Source organism: Puma concolor, chromosome B1, assembly GCF_028749965.1.
Source record: "Puma concolor isolate L17-30 chromosome B1, mPumCon1.1.hap2, whole genome shotgun sequence".
Classification (NCBI taxonomy): Eukaryota; Metazoa; Chordata; class Mammalia; order Carnivora; family Felidae; genus Puma; species Puma concolor.
Genome location: NC_141670.1, coordinates 182,261,945 through 182,283,950, shown reverse-complemented (window position 1 = coordinate 182,283,950; position 22,006 = coordinate 182,261,945). Strand labels below are relative to the sequence as shown.

At 38.6% G+C, this 22,006-nt stretch overlaps 1 protein-coding gene and 1 pseudogene across 9 annotated transcripts in view; one reads left to right on the top strand and one right to left on the bottom strand.

Moving 5' to 3' along the window:
- LOC112859094 (uncharacterized) overlaps window positions 1–20,395 on the bottom strand; it is a 46,212-nt pseudogene extending 25,817 nt beyond the window's left edge.
- The window catches only part of PCDH7 (protocadherin 7), a 424,848-nt gene that overhangs the window by 108,421 nt on the left and 294,421 nt on the right, over window positions 1–22,006 (top strand). The window lies entirely within an intron of this gene.

Genomic DNA, 22,006 nt, shown 5'->3' with positions numbered 1-22,006 from the left:
AATCAAGGCACCAGAAGCATTGCATTCCTTGCTGAAGGCTCTAGGGGAGGATCTGTTCTTGCTTTTCCAGCTTCTAGCACCTTCTGGCACCTGGCCACATTTCTTGGCTCAGAGCCTCTTCCTCCATTTTCAAAATCAGCAATGGACAATGCACAACAGCGGCACTGAAGTATTCTGCCTCCCTTTTCCACGCTGAAGAGACTGTGTGGTTACATTAGTCCACCTGAGTAATCCAGGATAATTTCCTATCTTATAGTCGGCTGCGTGGCATCCATATTTCTGCCTGCATTCTAAATGTTAACTCACCCCAAACTGCCAGATAATATGACATATTTGTGGATTCCAGGGAGTAGGATGTGGACATCCTAAAACCATGTGGTATTTTGATACCACAGAAGTGTAAATTTTTTTACAGTTAAGGATTGGATATTAGGGAGGGAATGGAAAACATAAGCGATAAGCTGAAAATACTTACCATCGACACAAGAGAGGCCAGGACTTGAATCTCTTGTTAAGAAACTTCCCTGTTACATATACTGTGTTATATTTGGACAAAATGTATACAGGTAAACAAATGGAAAGTGTCGTGTAAATGTCATGTAAAAGGGTGGAACTCACATCGTGCACATGTTATGTGAAAGACAGGCACACGAATGGTCTCTGTGAAATAAACAAGAGGTGGTCGTGCATTTTGGTGACGGGACCCCAAATCCAGGGCAATGAAAACATTGTTACAAACTTTAGAGTTCATTTAAAACTGACATCTATCCAGGGGTGGCTCAGTCAGTTGAGCACGATTCTTTTTTTTTTTTTTTTTTTAATTTTTTTAATGTTTATTTATTTTTGACAGAGAGAGAGAGAGAGAGGGAGAGAACGAGGAGCGGGGAAGGGGCAGAGAGAAAGGGAGACACAGAATCCGAAGCAGGCTCCAGTTCTCAGCACAGAGCCCAATGCGGTGCTAGAACTCACGGACCGTGAGATCATGACCTGAACCGAAGTCGGACACTTAACCGACTGAGCCACCCAGGCGCCCCTGAGCATGATTCTTGATTTCAGGTCAGATCATGATCTGGGGCTCCTGGGATCGACCCCTGCATTGGGTTCCGCACTGAGCGTGGAGCCTGCTTAAGACTCGCTCCCTCTTTCTCTTTCTCTCCCTCTGCATCTCTCCCCTACTTGCACTTTCTCTCTCTCTCTAAAATAAAAAAAATAAATTTAAAATATTAAAAAACTGAGATCTATACAGCATCTTAAAAATTACCACTTTTCTTTATATGTTTTACATGTTCAGTGGAGTTATAAGCTCTTCAACATTAATAAACTGACACTACCTTACATTTACCATGTGCCACTCTTCTAACTGTTTTATGTGTATTAATCATTTATCACCAGGGTTGGCTTCTTAGGCATTGATCTATGTAGTGACACAGGGCCCCACACTGAAAAGGGTCCCCGCTTGGTTTAATTCTCTCTTGTCACCATCTTGAAATTCTTTTTTTTTTTTTAAAATATTTATTTATTTACGTATTTTGAGAGAGAAAGAGAGCAGGGGAAGGGCAGAAAGTAAGAGAGAGAGGATCCCAAGGAGACACCAGGCTGTTAATTCACAGCCCAACTTGGTCTCGATCTCAAGAAACATAAGATCCTGACCTGAGCCAAAATCAAGAGTCTGACCCTTGACCCCCTGAGCCACCCAGGTGTCCATCATCCTAAAATTCTTAATCAGTTTTGAACAAGGCATCCTTCATTTGCATTTGGTACTAGGTCCCATAAATTTTGTAACTGGTCCTGCTCATTTGCACCAAAGCAGTGTGCTAGATGAAATTATTACCAACATTTTGTAAATGAGACATTGAGGCACAGGTTTACCTTGCCAAGGTTTGACTGCTGGTCTGTAGGAGAGCCAGGATTGGAACCCAAGGGAAATGAGTTCTCAACCACTCCAGTCTCCTGCTCTTTTGAAAGCGGAGATAACATCTTCTTCCATGTGTCTTCTTCTCAACTGTGACCCATTGTCTGCTACGTGGTTCCCTTTCACCAAGTGCCTGTTGAATTGAATTATATTTGATGGGCTTTGGTAAAAATATTCATTTAGATGTTAGAAACAGTGGTTTTATATAAATCCACCAATAAAATTACTTTAAGAAGTGTAATTACATGTACATTCAATAGAGTGAAACAAAGGAAAGACGTATATAATAATAAACCAGTAGGTGGGAGGTGCAGCTGAGAGAGTTGGTTGCTTGTTAGGCTTCCAGTGTATTTAATATTCATCTTCTGGGGTCTGTTATGTGCCACGCGCTAGGCTGCATGAGGGAAATTTAGTAATAATTTTATTAGTAATAACAATAAAAATTCATCCTCAGGGAACATGGACTCCCATGGGCTGAGAAATTCCATTCTAGAGAGGTCTCATCGCAGAGTCTACACTAGGGCTGGAAGAAAGGATGTAGTAAGACTCATAGACCAGGACTTGGACATTTTAGGGTTTATTCTACCAAATGAGAACACATGTAAACTTGGGCAGTGCACAGCTATTCTGTATCTCTGTTTCACCCTCTGTAAAGTGGGGCTCATGATATCTGTTCTACCTACTTCACAAGGTGATGTCAGGATATCACCTTCAGAATATGAAGCATATGAAGGCATCTTGAATTTTTTTTTAAAGGGAAGAGGAGGTAGGTATTAAACTAAGGTGTTTTTCTTGTACTAGGTATAGTTCCAAACAAGACACGGGCAATAAAATCACAAAATATGAAAAAAAAAATCACCTTATTTCACATTACGCATAGCCACATTATTTTACTGCATACTTTGCTGCTTTATATACTCTATATTTAGTTGACTCAGATAGCTATTGGACCAAAACAGAAAGATTGAAGATGTTAGCAGTGCAATTTATTTTAATCCTTCATTTACTATTTTATGTAACCCATATTTGGTTGACTCATATAGTTAATAGAGAAGCCAGAACATGAAGCCAACTTATTTGATTCATTTTATCACTTTATTGGCTATCTTTTTTTTTTTTTTTTTTATAAGGTACTGCAGGTAAAGCAGAGATGAATAAGATGTGGTCTATGCTTTGACAGAGAGCACAGTTTACTAGTGATAACAGACAAAATGCATGCACGCAAGAGCAGAAGTATTAAGTGGTAAAAAGATTCACAGGAGGAAGTGAACATCTGAAAAAAGGAAAGTATATATCTGGAATATATATATATATAATATATATATATATATATATATACACACACACATATATATGTATGTGTATATACACACACACATATATATATATTTGTATATTACATATATGTGTGTGTATATATATATATATATATACACACACACACATATGTATTTATGGCAAGAAAAAGCACAGTTTAAAATCAAGCAGTATGAAAGAAGTAGAAAGTGTAGGTGACTGTATTATCACTGGATTGAAAACTCCTGTTATTTTATATGGAAGAACCAATGCTGCCCAGGAGATTGCATGTATGGGTGAAGTTTTTCATAGCAACCTTTACAGGGATTTATAAAAAGTTGAATTTCTCTCCTGAAAGTTTTATTGTGAAGAGTAATAGTTTTGAAAATGTGATCAGTAGATCCAGGAATAAAATAATATTATGATAAAAATGTGTGGACTGGAGGTTATGATAATGGGGGGGGGGAGTGAGGAATGTCTGTCTCTAGCTGATTCAGATCATTTCAAGATGGTTATTACAATATATGCAGATTTCAAACACCAGCAATATAATCCCATAAAGAATACACCCATTTACATTATTGTGGCCTTGAATGCCTGTCAAAATTACTCACGGTTTAACTGCGTTAGCTGAGTTGAGTGCCTTAGGGTTCATAGAGCTGACTCACTTTAAACCACACTGACTACCACAGTAGGGCATTCTAGGCTCCTCTTTGAGACACAAAACATTTAACAAGGAGAAGCTAGCCTTTGGTTGTCAGTATTTTCAAAAAGAAAGTACCCAGTGACAGACACATCAAGTGTAGAATCATCTGGAATATAAGAACTGCACCTTTTTTTTTTAATGTTGAATCAGCAATTGTATGGCAAGTAGTGGAACAAAGATTTCAGGAACAAATAGTCCCCAAAGCAGTGGATTAGACCTGTGCAGAAATTATTGAAATTACTCAGGGCCAAGGGCTTTGTTCTTACTGGCTACCTGCAGTGTGTGGTAATGCCCTTTTAACGTTCTATCAAGGGCCCTGCATGGACTGTCTGACTTGACATTGGACACTACTACGAGGAGACAAGCATGCAGAGAGAGTGATTAATGTAAGCCCTTCTGCAACTAGCCAGAGGCTTAAGGAATTCTTTTCTACAGCATTCCAGAGATAATTGCCCACCATTTTATCTAGGAAAGTGTTAAGACATTAAAAAAAAAAAAAAAAAAAAAGAAAGAAATATGGCAAACTGTGACACAAAAGAGCTTGGTCTTACACAAGAAAGGAAATCAGAAACAAGATGGAAAATGGAGGGTATAAAAGAATGTATTCTGTAGAGTCTTTGAGGGTGGGTGGAGTTCACTTTACCAATGTATGTCAGTTTTTCAGATTGATAAACTCAAAAGTTTTATGCAGTTTCTCCTTCACATTCTGGCAAACTTGCATGAGTTCTCTGAAAAAGTACTGTTTTATAAGTTGAATCTAATATACTTGCCAGCAGACAACTTATTTTCTCTAATTTCTACAAGTGAAGTCTCGCTCTATTGTCAATGTCTCTGTAAATGGAACTGTAATGTAAGGCACTAAACAAAGCGCATACTTTAATACAAATAATTGATTAGAAATATGTAAAGCATTGTAGTGTTTAAATCTATTACTGTCTTATATGAGACCAATTCTGTTCCAATTTGGCATCCACAATCCACAAGAGCATCGTAGGTTCCAAAATATTGTAGCCAAGTATCCTCTTTGTCATGCTGGGGCTGGGGGCTAGGGGAGATCATCGACTTCACTTGTGTTCTGAATGCCTGGGCGCTCCATATGGCCTATTTTCCATTGGCAAGTTAGTCCTTAAAATCTTAGGGGATCCCACTACATAAGCATAACTATTATAAATTAATGTTCTAATGTGCTTTGAAGCTCTTGGTAGGTGAATGGAAGGCAAAAGGAAAAAGAAAAAGAAAAACGTTTTTCTTTCTTTCTTTCTTTTTTTTTTTTTTGAAGAAACCATAGGCATGTGAATTAGGAGTTTGAAGAGACGCAAGAACTAGATCCTTCCTTTTCTGGAATTAATTCTTGGGAGATGTACAGAAAGGAGACAGGTTCTTGCTACTTTCACTTTCATTCTAGTCAAACTCTTTGCCTTGTCCTTATCACTGTTGTTCAAACACATTTGAACGGTATTTTTTCTTTGTAGTTTTAAATTAAAAAATGCATTTAGCTACATGGAAATGATCCATTAGAAGACTCGTTTGGAAAAAGAAGCATTTATTTAACAAATCAGTTCCTGGCTTTTGTAGGGCAACCCAAGAAGTGCCACCCTCTCCCCCTTCCTTCATTCTTTTTTATCTTTAGTGAAGATTCAGATTCCTTCACTTTATATGCTCCCTGAAACTGTAAAGCATGGTGGATCTTATCTTCTGTTGCAGAACAGTGAGTTACAGGGAAAATAATTCAACGAAGGACCACCAAATAAAGCTCTGGCATCCAGAAGTTCACTCTCAAATCAGGGGCCAACTCTTCTTGCAAATCAGTTACCATATCATACCTTTAGAAATCTAATAGTAATTTATTTACAGACTGTAGGAGCAAAGCATCCTTCTTCTTGGTATTTGTTTTCAAGTAAAACAGTAAGAGACATAGATTGAAAAAAGGGAAAAAACGATGGAATGCTAGTGCACATATATATATATATATATTATAATAAGATGATATAATCACTTTACATGCAGTACTTGCTGTATGTTATGTGGTATATATAGTTACTATATATAATATAACAAATGAATTAATAAACATCTTGATCTTAATTATTACTATTCATTAGCAGAGATCAGGTCGCCGGGAGGAAAAAGAGGGAGACTTGTGGTCAGGCCAACTCAAGTTCAAGTCCTCAAACTTCCTGAGCCTCATTTCTTCATCCGTAAAATGAAGTTAACTGTTCATCGTTTGTATGGCTATTGTGAGGAATAAAAGCCACAAAAAAAGTCCCTGGGTGGCTCAGCTGGTTAAGCATCTGACCTCAGCTCACGTCATGGTCACGTGGATTGTGGGTTTGAGCCCCGCATGGGGCTCTGTGCTGACAGTTCACAGCCTGGAGCCTGCTTCCGATTCTGTCTCCCTCTCTCTCTGCCCTTCCCCCACTCATGCTCCCTCTCTCCCTCTCAAAAATAAGTACACATTAAAAAATAAATAAATGAAAATAATTTTTACAGACCCACAAAATAGGCTAAGTACCTGACATAGTGTCTGACTCATGGGAATACCTGATAAATGGCAGATAATATTATTATTTAATATTATGCAAATTGAGTGATAATTACTAGTCTCCTCAGACCATCTTTAAGGGTACGGGTCAGGGTAACTTTTATTTTTTGCCATAGAAATGGCGATAAGAGAAATGTAACACTTCTTCAAGGTCACCCAATAAGTCACTCTCTGTCATTAGGACTTAAGGGTTTTCAGCTCCGCTGTCTAATTTCAGTCCATTAGGCCACAAAGTCATCAAAACAAACCAGAAAAGAGCACCATCACAAAGGAAAAGTAATAAAATGAAAGGACCCTGGAGCAGTAGTATACTAAAAGCCATCTGCTATCTTGGTCCACATTCTCAACCCTCTTGAAATGTTATTTGCAAAATCTTAAAAGGCTTGACTGGAAACCTTCATGCCTTTTTAACGATACAGTATATCTTTGCTGACTCATGCATGAGGAATAACGAATTGTAATATGGATTTTTGAATATACATCGGAGAAACATCAATACTTTTTACATTGCCAAATCCCTTAGGCTTTTGCTGTAGAGAAAGATGCTTTATGATTAGCTAAGCAAATGATTGTTGATATAGTGGTAAATGGTCACGAGAGGGTGTATGTGTGTATGTGTGTGTGTGTGTGTGTGTGTGTGTGTGTCTGGTTTTGTCTGTGTATGTGGAGTAGCAGAGGTAGTTGAATAAAAGGGTTTGCAACATTGAAATGATTATAAATACTGGTATGCATATTATTTCAGTTCTTTTTTTATATCCAATGTTCTTACCAGTGTGCTAAAATTTCTGTGCCATAATCAGGTGAAAAAAACACACACACAAAAACTGCTGTCTTAGCATTTCCACTTGACTTTGGTGTCTTGTCTCCCTGCCTTGCTCTGTCAGATGCCCTTATTCCTCCCACTCCTTTCCTCATTTGGGCTTGGCAGGAACACTTTTGCTCGGTGCCAGTGTGGTAACCTTAAACTCGCTTGCTTAAGTGGCTGATCTCATCTCTTCCTTTATGTGGTTTGTGGGATTTTTTTCCCCGCGTAGGCTTATGACTTCTTTCTACCACCTTGCAGATTCACCTCTCTCCTTGTATTTCCATTATTGTGTTTTCTTTTAAAAATAAAACACTAAATATTTAAAACATAAAGCCTTTTTTTAGCTTCAGTTGTGGGGGCAGATATTTTTATGTGAACAGAAAATGAGGAGAAAAAAACCCGAATTTCTCCAAGGTTGATAAAGCCCCAAGGAGGCAGAGGACACATTCTCAAGTTACAGGATTCTGCTTGTCCTATTTCGGGGGGAGCAAAGCAAAAAACAAAAAAAAATTTTTTGCAGATATTTTAAGAGATGGCAAAACAGGGAAGCAAACCAAAGTCATCACAAAAGGCTCCCAGTGTAGACCCAGCCATCTGCATATAGTTCACAGAACTCTTCTGTTTATTTATGAGTCGTGGAATGTGTAAAGCCAACTTCTAGCTGTAAAAGGACATACAGTTGCTCTCATATAATTTCTTTGGCCCCCCTTTTTTTTCTGCAAAATCAAGAGTTTGCTTTCTCATATGCAGGAAAGCACTGCTATGCATAAGGACCCGTTTGGGGGAATTCTAATTTCTTTGCTAAAACATTTTAAAAAGACAAATAAAAAATACTGAAAACATGAGGATAGAATTTAAATTAATGCAACTGATCTGGAAATGTACACATTGAAATACTGCACCTGCCAAGAATACTTCAGAATAGCTCTAATGTACTCCTGAAAAGAAACAGAATTAAATTGAAGATAGAAACATTAATTTTCTGCTATAATTTGGTTCTTTTCAAGATAACAATCTTCGATTAAGACAGGCACAAAGAAGACAGTGAAAGAAGCTATATATTTTACCTTAAGACTTCACAATTTGCTTCCCAGTAAGATATTTCCAGACGTTTTTATAGGGAAAAATGGTTTCTCAAATTTCATCATGATATAATGAGTTCAAGGACCTAAATTGTTTATACCTTAAAAAATTAAATGTATCTGCCATTCTTGTTCTTGCAGTTCTGTGCTCTATCTTTCCAGTTAAAAAGAACATTATGTTTTGCAGGCCAGCAACTTCCCCGATATGATGTTTTAGTTTAATCTATCCAAAACATTACCCTCCAGACATTCTAAGAAAGTTTTCTGACATGATGTGATTTTATGATCTCTTTGTAACATTCTCAGCCGTAAGCATTAAACACAAATAGATGGAAATAGGGGATAGCTTGATCATTTGACCTCTAAACGTGGGTTTGGCATTACCCCTCTGACTATGCAAAAATGTAAAATGATACATATACCCAGGAATATAAGAATATAAACAAATGTCATACTAAGCCAGGTCAGGATTATCTAACTCCTAATCTGAAACCGAATTCTCCTTGTCTCCTTATAATTTCCAGTGGATGTTAGTTAATATCTAGGGATGAATAATATGCATACAAAGATGTTACTGCCCACAGAAAAAAGGGTGAAGTGAGTTTAATATTCTCCAGAGTTTGCTTTTGCCAGACAGAAAATTTTCCTAACCTTAGAAGAGGTGTCAGCAGGTAGATATATATCCTTTAGGAATGCAGAGTCTGAGAAAGAATTTCACAGAGTATTGGAAGGAGAACATAAAGACCACTGGGCACATGAGTTGCTGTGAGAATCAAGGGAGAGCTTCGTGTGGAAAATAAACATGGCAATAGTTAAAAACAAAACAAAACAAAACAAAAAAACAAAAAAAAAACAAAAAACCTCTCAAAAACAAAGAAAACAAAACACAACACTGGTTTTTCTTTTTCTTTTTTCTTTTCTTTTTTGCCTCTGCTTTTAGCAATAATCTCAGGTATCCATAATATGTTAGGGATAATAGAAATCTATTGGAAATGATTTATTTATCACTTGTAATATTTTATATACAGCTGTATATACTAGCGAGGGAAACCAGAAATTATCTGCCCTTGGGTGCCAAAAGTTATTGAACGTTGAATACAAAGAAACACATAATTAAAACATATAAGGGCGCCTGGGTGGCTCAGTTGGTTAAGTGTCCGACTCTTGATCTCAGCTCAGGTCATGATGTCATGCTTCATGGGTTTGAGCCCCACATCGGGCTCTTTGCAATGGCAGCGTGGAGTTGGCTTGGAATTCTCCCTCTCCTCTCTCGCTGTCCCTCCCCCACTCGCAGGTGCTCTCTCTTTCTTTCAGAATAAGTAAATAAACTTAAAAAGCAACATTAAAACATATTTTAAAATACTATACATGCAAACAGGCGCCCAATTGTCATTTCTTCCAGGGTCATATCCCTTTTTCTTCCTTCTGGTGATATCGTTTTTCACTTTTGAAGCACTTTTCACATTTGCAATTGGTCGTTTCTTTCTGGGGTTTGATTAAGGTGAGTGTTCTCTAACAGATTGTACATTTTTGTAATGGAAGGGACCGTGGATATTTATATTCAACATTGTGTCTGCAGCACAGGTAGGCGTCCCCATCAATACCTTTTCGAAGAGGTGAATGAGTGAGTGAGTGAATGAACGCATGATGGGACATGGTACACTTTGTATGGAAGATATGGTTGGAAGACATGGTTGGAGGGAAAGCAGTTTATGGAGGATCCAGAATACCCCAGGTATTAGTTTATGGTCCATAGGAGACAACACAGGAATGGGACGCAATGAGATCGATGATATAGCGGGCCGCCCTGAAGGTTACATGGAGGAAGACTTGAGAGAACCCTAGCAGCATGAAACACTCTGAATAGTGTACCTGCAGTAATTACCGTAATTACCGGTTTTTTTTCCCTAGTACTTACTGCTTCCCGATACTTGCTTACTTACACATCTGTGAATCCACCCACCCCTATTTATCCATCCAAGAGAGAAGAGATAGTGTCTGTCTCATTCAAGGCTATAGCCTCAGCAGTGGCAGCTACTGGCATTACATAGTGCCAATTAATGTTTCTTGATAAGTGAATACATTTTTGAGAACTTGAGCATAGCTAGGGAGCAGTTCGTAAATGCCAGCAAAGCTGTATATCCTATCTTATTTCTACCTATCCTTTTCCTGGACATTCATTCACCTTTTTAATCTACCTCCCAATTTTTTTTTTTTTTTTTTTTGAGGGGAGGGTCTGGCACTTTACATAAAATAGACATTTTTTTTTTTTCAGTTGAGGATATAGCCATTATTTTCAAAGACTGTCACATTTTTTTTTATTTCTGTCTTCACCTTTCTTAGCCTGTGTTCTGTTAAACACGAGGCAAACAAACAAATTAGCTCCCTGAGCTAATTTTAACGTGTAACGTAAAGAACAAACGTGCCCCTGTAGCCTCCTGGAGTTTGTTCTTTCGAGATTTGTGGTACATTTGGGCTGAGATTGCAATTTACCTGTTCATCAAGATTAGAATAGCTTCTTCTTGCCAGTACAAAAATCTCTTTAAACAAGTTTACATGAATCGTATACTCTTCTAGTGGAAAACAAAAATACTTCTCTGTGCTTAGGCATTTAAATTGCTTTTAAGGGGCGCCTGGGTGGCTCAGTCGGTTGGGTGTCCGACTTCCCTCAGGTCATGAGCTCCTAGTTCTGGCTTCAAGCCCCGTGTGGGGCTCTGTGCTGACAGCTCAGAGCCTCCAACCTGTTTCAGATGCTGTGTGTGCGCAGATTCTCTGCGCCTTCCCCGCTCACATTCTGCCTTTCTCTCGAAAATAATAAATAAGCATTTAAAAAAAATTAAGTGTTTTTAAACCTCACGCAGAAATTCAGTAATGATTTTCTGGCAGCTCTCTGTGGTGAAAGGAGTCATGGTGTCCAGAAGGAAATAAAGGATCTTGACGACAAAATTCTATTTCCTATTAAAAATTAATGCACTGTATGGTTCTCTTGTGTTCAATGTCTAGGCATCTCCTTAGCTGGAAAGTTGGGAAAATCAGTTTCTTTTCTTTATTTTTTCAAATGATTTAATGTTCATTTATTTTTAAGAAAGAGAGCACAAACAGGGGAGGGGCAGAGAGAGGGGAAGACACAGAATCCTAAGCGGGCTTCAGTCTCTGAGCTGTCAGCATGGAGCCCCACACGGGACACCCAAACCCCAAGCTCAAGACCCAAGCCGAAGTCATATGCTTAACCAACTGAGCCCCCAGGCACCTCCAGTTTATTTTCACATGTAGTGCATTTTGAGTCCACATTGTGGGTGGTTCCCAAGCACTAGATTCTTCTGTGTAGTGCATAGTCATGTTTATTAGCTCTTTCCAAAGAAATATATCTGCATTAAGCATGGACAATATGATCTGAAATACTAATGTATTTTGCTAAGTAGGCTCCATGCTCAACGTGGGGCTTGAACTCACGACTCTGGGATCAAGAGTTACCACCCACTAAACCAGCAAAGCACCCCCAAAAACTAATAATTTGTGTAGAGTTTTCCTGAGTCTTGCGGTGTTACCAAAAAATGAAGGGGAAAAAAAAAAAACCTTCAACTTATCATTGCAAAATTGCCACTGTAGGAGTAATTGAAAAGTATAATAAGCAAATTAATTTTTTCTTATATACTTATATACTTACTTATATAGTTAGCCCACTACATAAGAAAAGTACGCTTTAAAATAGTTGCATTTTAATCTATCATCTATGAACTCTGTGAACTTTGCAGATACATAAACATATATACTTTTATTTCATACTCAACCTTTCCTAAAAATTTTTAAGCCTAACTGGAAAGAAATTCTGGAAACATAATTATAAATTTCTTTCCCCAAATCAAGTATTGGTATAATTCACATTACTTACATATGTGCATCTCTCTCTCTCCACAAATGTCCTCAAGAAAAAAATATCTGTGTACTTTTGGCCACTAAAAGTGCATCTTAGAGTGTTAAGTGCCCCCCTCTCCTTCTTTTCACCTACCATGGACACCAATACTACTAATCTTCAGGAGAGTTTTGTAGATAGTCATTACTTTATCAGAGAAGTCCTTCTAAAGAGCTTAAATACTTAAGTGATTTCCCTTGGAGCAGTAATGGTGAATTATGTGGTGCTCTAATTGTGCTATTAGTTTATCTAAGCTAAAATGCAATCTACTTAATTTGAGGGTTTTATTACACATTGGTCTCAAAAGGTGAAACACATTAAAAGCATATTGGTTCTTTTAATAGGAGGTTAAGCCTTTTCAGATGCTGTATTTGATGGAAATACCGTCTCTCACATTTACTGTGAATGTTAGTGTAAGATGTTTATTTTGACACAGAAATGTAACTTGGAAAATTTGTAGGATCCATGTTTAATATTTATTAATTTGTTTATCATTTGTGGAGTCGAAATTATAGTTGTTTTGGCAAAACTATTCCAACTTCCAGATTCCTCTGATTAATATATTAATTCATTGTGGAATTATACTGCTTAGGTTGTGGTGTATTTAAAACTTGAAAACACAGGTCTGCGGACTCAAAAGGAAATAATTCTGTGTCAACAGAGCAGAGGGGATTTTTAGGGCTGGTTAACTAATATGTGTGATACTTTAATGGTGGATACATGGCATTACACATTTGCCAGAATCCATAGAATGAATGCACAGCCTCAAGGGGAACTCTAAGGTAAACCATGGACTTTAGGTGATAACGATGTGTGGGTGTAGGCTCATTGATTATAACAAATATAGTACTCTGGTGGAGGATGTTGATAATGGGGGAAGTTGTGTGTTGGGGGGCAGGGGGTACATGGCATCTCGTACTTTCTGCTCAGTTTTTCAGTGAAACTGATACTCCTCTAAAAAAAATCTATTTTTTAAAAAGAAAACAGGTCTATGTAAAGTTAAGATGGAAGGAGTGATTTATCATCTCTTCTTATTTGAATACTATAAAACTAGAAACTGACTCAACATGGAAATTGACTCAACGCTGCTTTAAAAATGCTGTGGTTTTAAATTTTTACTTTCATCTTGAAGTTATCTCTTAAGTGATAGTTAACATTTATCAAGACAAAAATGTACGTAGTGACACACATCTGAATATATTTACTGCAGTTTCTCAACCTGGGCACTGTTGACATTTTGGGCTGGATGATTCTTTTCTTTGTAAGTGGCTGACCTGCGTGTTGTAGGATGTTTAGCAGCATCCTTGGTATCTATTTATGAGATGCGAATAGCGCCACCCAAGTTGTGAAAATCAAAAATGACTCCAGACATTACCCCATGTCACCTGAGGGCAAAGTGCCTTCTGTTAAGAACCCTTGTTCATGAGGTAAATGTGCACAACTGTATTTATTACTGTGCCAAATATGTGGTGTGTAGGTATGTATGTGTGTGCGTGTATTTGGCCTCCCAGTCTGAGTGTAGAAATCAGGTTTTGAAAAACCAAGAGTGTAGAGATGCAAAGAAAATTCTTCAACTTTGTTCATGGTTCATAATGCTACAGTTCAATGGCACCTGGCTGGCTAAGGGGTAGAACATACGACTTTTTGATCACGAAGTCATGAGTTCAAGTCCCACATTGGGCATAGAGCTTACTTTTTTTTTTTAAACAGTTATTTCTTTTTGAGAGACAGAGATAGAGAGAGAGAGAGAGAGAGAGAGAGTGCAAGCGGGGGGAGGGCAGAGAGAGAGGGACACACAGAATCCAGAGTAGGCTCCAGGCTCTGAGCTGTCAGCACAGAGCCCAATGTGGGGCTCGAACTCATGAACCTTGAGATCATGACCCGAGGTGAAGTCTGAGGCTCAACCGGCTGAGCCACCCAGGCGCCCTGAACTTACTTAAAACAAAACAAAACAAATCAAAACCAAAACAAAACGAAGCAAAGCAAAGCAAACCACAAAACAAAACAAAATAAAACAAAACAAAACAACTGCTTATAATGCTACTGTTCAAATTTTACGCTTTTTACCTCTCTTTTCCATGTGGTAAGTTCACAAAGTATGGGTGTACTGCTGAGAACTCCTTGTTGGTAGTTTTCGCTTCCTGTATCAGGGGCTGCTTCAAGCTGGTTGTGCTGCAGGCCTCTCCGTGTGCTTCACACCAGAAGGCTTTAGAATCAACATTTGGCTGAAAAGTCTTTATAGGACTCATCCAGCTGTCCTGTGAAAGAATTGTTGCCCACACTCACACGCATTAATGTCTGACTTGCCAAAATGCTTGTTTGCCTTCACGTAGACAAAGGCACCAGGCAAATGTCAAGAATACACTTCTTTAGCCAACCAAGTGAACTTGGAATTTTTCCATATATAAGATAGATGGCCGGTTACCCCCCCCCCCTTTTTAAAAAAAATTTTTTTTTTTTCAATGTTTATTTATTTTTGGGACAGAGAGAGACAGAGCATGAATGGGGGAGGGGCAGAGAGAGAGGGAGACACAGAATCGGAAACAGGCTCCAGGCTCCGAGCCATCAGCCCAGAGCCCGACGCGGGGCTCGAACTCACGGACCGCGAGATCGTGACCTGGCTGAAGTCGGACGCTTAACCGACTGCGCCACCCAGGCGCCCCATCCCCCCCCTTTTTCTTTCTTTTTTTTTTTTTTTAACATTTATTTATTTTTGGGACAGAGAGACACAGAGCATGAACGGGGGAGGGGCAGAGAGAGAGGGAGACACAGAATCGGAAACAGGCTCCAGGCTCCGAGCCATCAGCCCAGAGCCCGACGCGGGGCTCGAACTCACGGACCGCGAGATCGTGACCTGGCTGAAGTCGGACGCTTAACCGACTGCGCCACCCAGGCGCCCCCCCCCCTTTTTTTAAAAGAGAATGATGGAAATTATTAGCTAACATTTGCTACAAATCATAATTCTAAGTTAATCGTAGAGTGAATTTTAATAATGGGAAGGAGTTTTATAAATAAACTACAGTATGATTTTTATTTTCTGTTGGAGAATTACATTACGTGTTTTACAAAGTTCTTGAATTTTTATCCCACCTTCTTGTTCTTTCCTGTCTCCCACCTTTTCTGTATTACTTTACTCATATTTCTACTATTGCACTTAAATCTAGTAATATATCAGTATAAAGTTGAAATTCAATGCTGACATCAATAAAGGTAGTGTATTATTTAAAGTAATTTTCAAGAGAAAAATGCAGACTTGCTTCCATTTTGCTCCTATTAATATATATTTAATGAATTACCTTGCTCTGTCTTTAATGAGCAATACTAATTTCAGTCCCATAAAGTATACATCCGATCGATTGTATATAAGTGGATTCTTTACCTACACTACACATACAAACTTGTGTATTCATATTACCTTCTTCACATCAGTTACCTTCTAAAATAGTTTCAGTGGGTGTAACATTGGCGATCCGAAATCTTTCGTAGAACATAAAAGTTTGGAGGGAACTAACCTTTGGATAGCAACTTTATTTTTAATTTTTTTTTTCAACGTTTATTTATTTTTGGGACAGAGAGAGACAGAGCATGAACGGGCGAGGGGCAGAGAGAGAGGGAGACACAGAATCGGAAACAGGCTCCAGGCTCTGAGCCATCAGCCCAGAGCCCCACGCGGGGCTCGAACTCACGGACCGTGAGATCGTGACCTGGTTGAAGTCGGACGCTTAACCAACTGCGCCACCCAGGCGCCCCTGGATAGCAACTTTAAAGGCATTTAAAAATTTTAAGTGTTCTGTATAAACAAGCATGTGACCCAACTGGAAAATATAAATGGTAAAAGTAATATATCATCAGGTAATTCTCTGCATAATTATGTTTCTAATGTGAATTTATCACAGTGCTAGCATACTAACTGGTGATTTTTGAGCATTTTAAACATTTCTATAACAAAGAGCATTCCTTCCTTTTTTACATAGCTTTTTCTTCTTTTCAGATGAGGACAGATGCAGTGAGGGCTGTGTGTCTAAATGAATACTTTTACTCTTGACTAAATTAGTCTGGCATAAACACAACCCTGATAGCTTTCAGTACAATGGAAAGTAAGCCTGGGGGGCTCAGAGGTCTTTCTTTTCATAGTTCTGTTAAATCATGCTCAAAGTTCAGTTTGTATTTCAACAGTAGCATTTAAGACAGCATAGTTAAGAATCTCTTCACATTTCCATTTACAACTTCCCTCTCCTTCTAACATTTTCTTTAATGATTGTAGGATGTTTCATGGTAACAGCTCATCGGCCGTTACAGCCAATGACCTAAATATGCAATTAAAATTGCAGGAGACTAGCTAGGTGATAAACTGGCCTTCACTCTTGGGCTTTGGAAATACTATCTTTTTCCCAAGCCCTCTTCTTATTACTCATTATAAAATGGAAAAGCACACCACAGAGGTTGAATCCTCTTGAGAAATCACATTAGGTTCTTTACCGATTCAAAAATGAAGCTGTTTTAACATTCTTTTGCGTTGTTAATGGCACTTAGTGGCCTTTAACATTCCTTTTAAACTAAAACCGTTAGTTTCTTTGTAGTTTGTGGGTGGAGAAAAATGGCATGGGGATGTCTATGTTTTTATAACTCAAGTGGACACATGAAAAACTGCCATCCAGGAGAGTTTTCCACTAGACGGGACTTGGCCTTTTGGCCGTCATTTGCTCATGTACCAGAGAGGACTGACCCTCTGAAGACCCTGCTTGGGGAAATCATATGTGCTTATATGAAAAAATCACATTAGTTCAAGTTTCTTATTTTAAAGTTGAGGCAATTTCCTACATGTCACACAGATAATGGTGTCTGTCAGATCACAACGTGGGTTTCCTGACCCTCAATACAAGTAGAGTCCGATGCTACAGGGCTTTTTTCCCTTTCATGTTACTTTCAGCCTTCTTCCCTCTGACTGCTGAAGGTATCATAGGACAGATTTTCAGCATCTAAAGGACTCTGTTTTATTAATGGTAGGGATAGACTTAGACTAATTAATATGTGCTCGTGTGGGTGCATGAATGCGAATTAGATTAGTTCCAGATGCATAACTTCTGCTTACTCAAAATTAACTGGTGACATACTTTTGTTACCTTATTTTACCTTTTTGGTTACATTTCCTTTGTGTGCAAAATGTAACCCTGCTGCTTGTTCTGAGAGATAGAATTTACTAAATTCAAAGCGTTGATCATTTTCTTCCGCTAACCATAACCCCCCCCAACATTGGCCTCTTCCTCCTCAAGCCCCAAACCACTTGAGGTCACTGTTTTTTCCGGCTATTTCTCCTTTAACTTCTACTCCCTGAATCCAAGGCAGAGTAGGTTGTCCATTCTCTGTGGGCACAGATGTGTATGTGTTAGTATGGGACCTAGTCTGTACCCTGTAGCTCCGGTCAAAATTGTCTTGAAAGCTAAAATTTTGTGAGGTTCCTAGTCTTGTCTACAATATTACTCTACCCATAGCATAATCTGTTTTTGTGCGAAAGGACCAGTCTCTTCTGCTTTCTTTCTTCCTCTTCCTCCTCGGCTTCCTTTCTGTGACTTCATACAGTTTCAAACAGTCTTTCTGTATAGACACCAGCTATTATTTCCTCTTACATAATCCCATATCATTACAAGTACAATTGAGTTAAACTTTTGGGTGGGGGCGAGACTTCAACAGAGAGGATATTCACAATGTATTATTTGTGGTTGGGGGCACAGCTTTACCATGTGCTCAGTCTTCATGGAAGAAATAGGATTGGCCTTTTAAACTTCAACTTGATGGCTAAGCACTGAGGCTACTTTGATATTGATTTTTCCTTCACTCTACCTTCAATTTTAATAACTGTTCTTCTCCTCATTTCCCTGACCAAGCCATTGACTATTTGTGCTAGAAATAGCTTTTGGGATAATTTACCTTCATCTCATAATATATATGAGAAAACAGAGACTTCAGCGAGCCTAAGTGATCTGTCCTGAATCCATTCAGAGTCAGGTCAAGAAATCAGGGTGTTTTTTTTTTTTTTTGGTTTTGTTTTCTTTTGTTTTCAATTGCTAGGATTTCTAATACTTGATCCTTTCTCACTGCATTCTCTGTATCCAGTTATTTAACTAGGTTGCTATATTTGGTATATATGTTTCCTGAATGGCTTTTCTCTTTCTAAACTTCAAAGGGACTGAGAGTCTATGGCAGGGCTCTACCCGGTGGTTGAATACTCACCACCAGACATCACACTAGCCTCATGCCTACTGCCTCCTTACCTCTAGTATATAGACTTTGCCTTCCTGATTGACTGGCCACCTGGTAATTCTATGTGGGCTCCATGAAACCTTCTTGGTTTTCTCCAAGTATCACCAGCCAATGGACTTCAGATACCATGCTTCTTTTCCTTGACATTCTGCTACCCAAGAGAAATATTGTGTATGTTTGGCCTCTACTTTTGACTTATTTCTTACTCTAACTGATGGAAGAACTGAAGGAAACCAAAAGAATTCTCTGGAAATTTGTTTTATAAAGTGACTCCAAGATTGTTTTTGGAATGTGTAGTTTTATTTAGGGTGAAGAACATATTTTTCAAAACCTTGCAAGGTTCCTTCAGTTCTTATGAGACTGAGAAAGTAACTGTGTGTGTGTGTGTGTGTGTGTGTGTGTTTATGTCGAAGTACGGCACATCTGATTTAAACAAGAAATTATTCCATTGGCGAGATTCCTCTAAAGGCTGAATTATGGTATAATGGAATACATCTGGCCCTAGGTATCAGATTCACCTCATTTGGAAATCAGTTCCTATAATTACTAGATATATCTGACCTTGGGAAAAATTATAGGTTAAATCCCAGAATTAAAACACAAATTTACCTAGCTCTAAACATGTGTGTGTTTTACACACAATACATAAGATGCTTCTGCTTGAGAATGCTCATTTAACATTATTGACTAGAAGAATGTTCACAGTTTTCTGCCTGTAGCAGGAAGGGCAAATGGAATTCATCTTACCTTAAGGTAAATGATTGAAGACGAAATGATTGGTCAAATTATTCAACATCTCTAAGCTCCAGTTGCCTCACTGTAACATTGAGATAAAGATAGTTGTGTGGCTATCTGTAAGATCATGTATGTGAAAGTTTTGATTTCGAAATAGCACTAGAACTATCATTCTGCCTTTTCTCCACCTTTGCAAACCGAGTAGGGTATGGTTTCTGTTAAGTAATGATGATGTCTTAGTCTATGCAGGCTGCTATACAACAAAATGCCACAGAATGGGCAGGTTACAAACAGTGGAGATTTATTTCTCCCAGTTCTAGAAGGCTGGAAGTCTGAGTTCATGGTTTGACGGGGATCTTCTCCTGGTTGTATACAACAGATTTCTCATTGTATCCTCCAATGGTAGAAGAGGTGAGGAAGCTCCATGGGGTCTCTTTTATAAGGCCACTAATTCCATTCATGAAGGTGCCACCCATATGACCCATTCACTTCTCAGAGGCCCCACTTCCTAACACCATCACTGTGGGCGTTAGGATTCCAACGTGTGAATTTCGAGGGAGACACAAACATTCAGATCATAGCTGGCTACCATTCATTTGTCTTCGGAGTGTATTGTTGAGGTGATAAATTTGATAGCCACTGACATCAAATACATCACTCCTGAGATATATTTAGAGAGGGATAGTAAATTACAATACTTTACTCCTGAAAACTAACACCCATATACACATAAAAATCAGCTTGCATTCTATGGCTACATAGAAGTAATGAAACTTGGTGTTTTTCCCTCAGGAAAAAAAAAAAAAAAACAACTAAGTTATAACCTAGGAAAAGAAATTTGTTGATGGAAAGTAAATGAAATAAGGAAAGTAGAGAAAATAGGTGGAAACTGCCACTTATGCTCTGCTATTTTAATTTGTTTATTTCAACAGAACACCTAAGAATAGTGTTTGCCTATCGAAAAAGGATCGTGATGTAAGCATCTCTATTTCTGGTGAGAGATGAGTGACTTTGTGCCACTTTCATGTTTTATATTTAAGAGGCTATGACAAAATGCATGAGAAGGCACGACTTACCAAGTTGTAGAGTCATATCAGATTCGATTAAGGCTATTCGCTTATATGTTGATACCTGCAGTTCCATGTACTATGCAGTTTAACAATTGTGTCAAAGTCAGGGGAGTGAAAGGCATGGGGGTGTGTTGGGGGGGGTGGGTGCTGGATAGGAGATGGGGAAAATAATTATTTGAGACCCCAGGCTGTAGCTCAGGCTACTAAGAGCTTCAAATATGTCAGGGGAGAATCTGTGCTTCAGTAATACTGCTTTCTCTAATCAGCCAGAATCCTAATCTCGTGAGACTCCTTAGAGGAGTCTCAAGTTATTAATATGTTAACCCAAAGAGTGGTAGAGTAGAAAACCTCTTGGTGATCAAATCAAACAGCCCTACTTGATGATCTTTACTGAATCATAATAATTCTTCTGAAAAATCCCCAAAGGAAGAAGGACTTTAAAGCTTTGCGCATGAAACACTTATTTAATACTACACGCTCCAAATTCCAAAACCTTCCTCACAAGCTTCCAGTTGTTCTGCCTGGGGTGGGAGGCTAAGGTGGAGTAACTCATAGAAATTAACATGGAAACAGAACCAGAGTTTAAACTCAGGTCTACCAGTCTCAGGAAAAAAAAAAATCTGTTTAAAAATGTCGATTTAGCCTCCCTTAACAGCAAAGTGTTTCTTACTTATGCTCTTAATGTTTATCAGGGATGGCAAATGGGATTCATTCAAAGTCTTCCTTCATAAGGATTGATTCATCATGGCTTCTTGGAGTACTAAATTGGGAAAAACTTTATGATGGATCCATATTATTGGGGAATTGACATTATTGATTAGAGAAACCTGGGAGGGGAAAGGTGCTTCTGGTACTTGCCATTTCTGGGTTAGGAATACAACGTCTCAGAGAATACTTTGTACATATTAGATATTTAAAACGTGTTTTTTCTCTTCCATTTATCATTGACCACCTCTTGTGGGCGTAGCCATGAGAACCTTCTTACAGCAGGCAGCTGACCCATGTTCAGCGGTGTCCAAGCTGTCAGTCTCAGAAGGCATAGTTGAAAATTGAGCCAGAGGCTAGACATAGGAACTGGTGCTATGTAAGCCACCATATTGGCTCCTAAGAGGACTAGTTCAAGTTTCATATATTTATATTTGTTTTTTAATCAAACATGGATACTCATAAGGGGTGGCACATTTTCTGAAATATGGAAAGTAAGTTGAAGCTATATTTTCTCTGATATTTACTACTGTGTCAAGGCATGCCTAAGATATTCAGGACAGATATCCAGTATAAATGATGATACATTTTATTCTTCTGTTAGCAAGAAACCCTTATTTTTTTTTCTACTTAAAGTCACTTTATTTTTTTTTTTCAACATTTTATTTATTTTTGGGACAGAGAGAGACAGAGCATGAACGGGGGAGGGGCAGAGAGAGAGAGAGACACAGAATCGGAAACAGGCTCCAGGCTCTGAGCCATCCGCCCAGAGCCTGATGCGGGGCTCGAACTCACGGACCGCGAGATCGTGACCTGGCTGAAGTCGGCCGCTTAACCGACTGCGCCACCCAGGCGCCCCTTAAAGTCACTTTAGATGTGAAATGTAACCACCAAATCAGCCAGGATTTTTTTTTTTTTTTGTACATTGTTGTGTACTCAAAAGCCTATTTTCCCTCTGAGTAGCTATGGAAGAATGGAC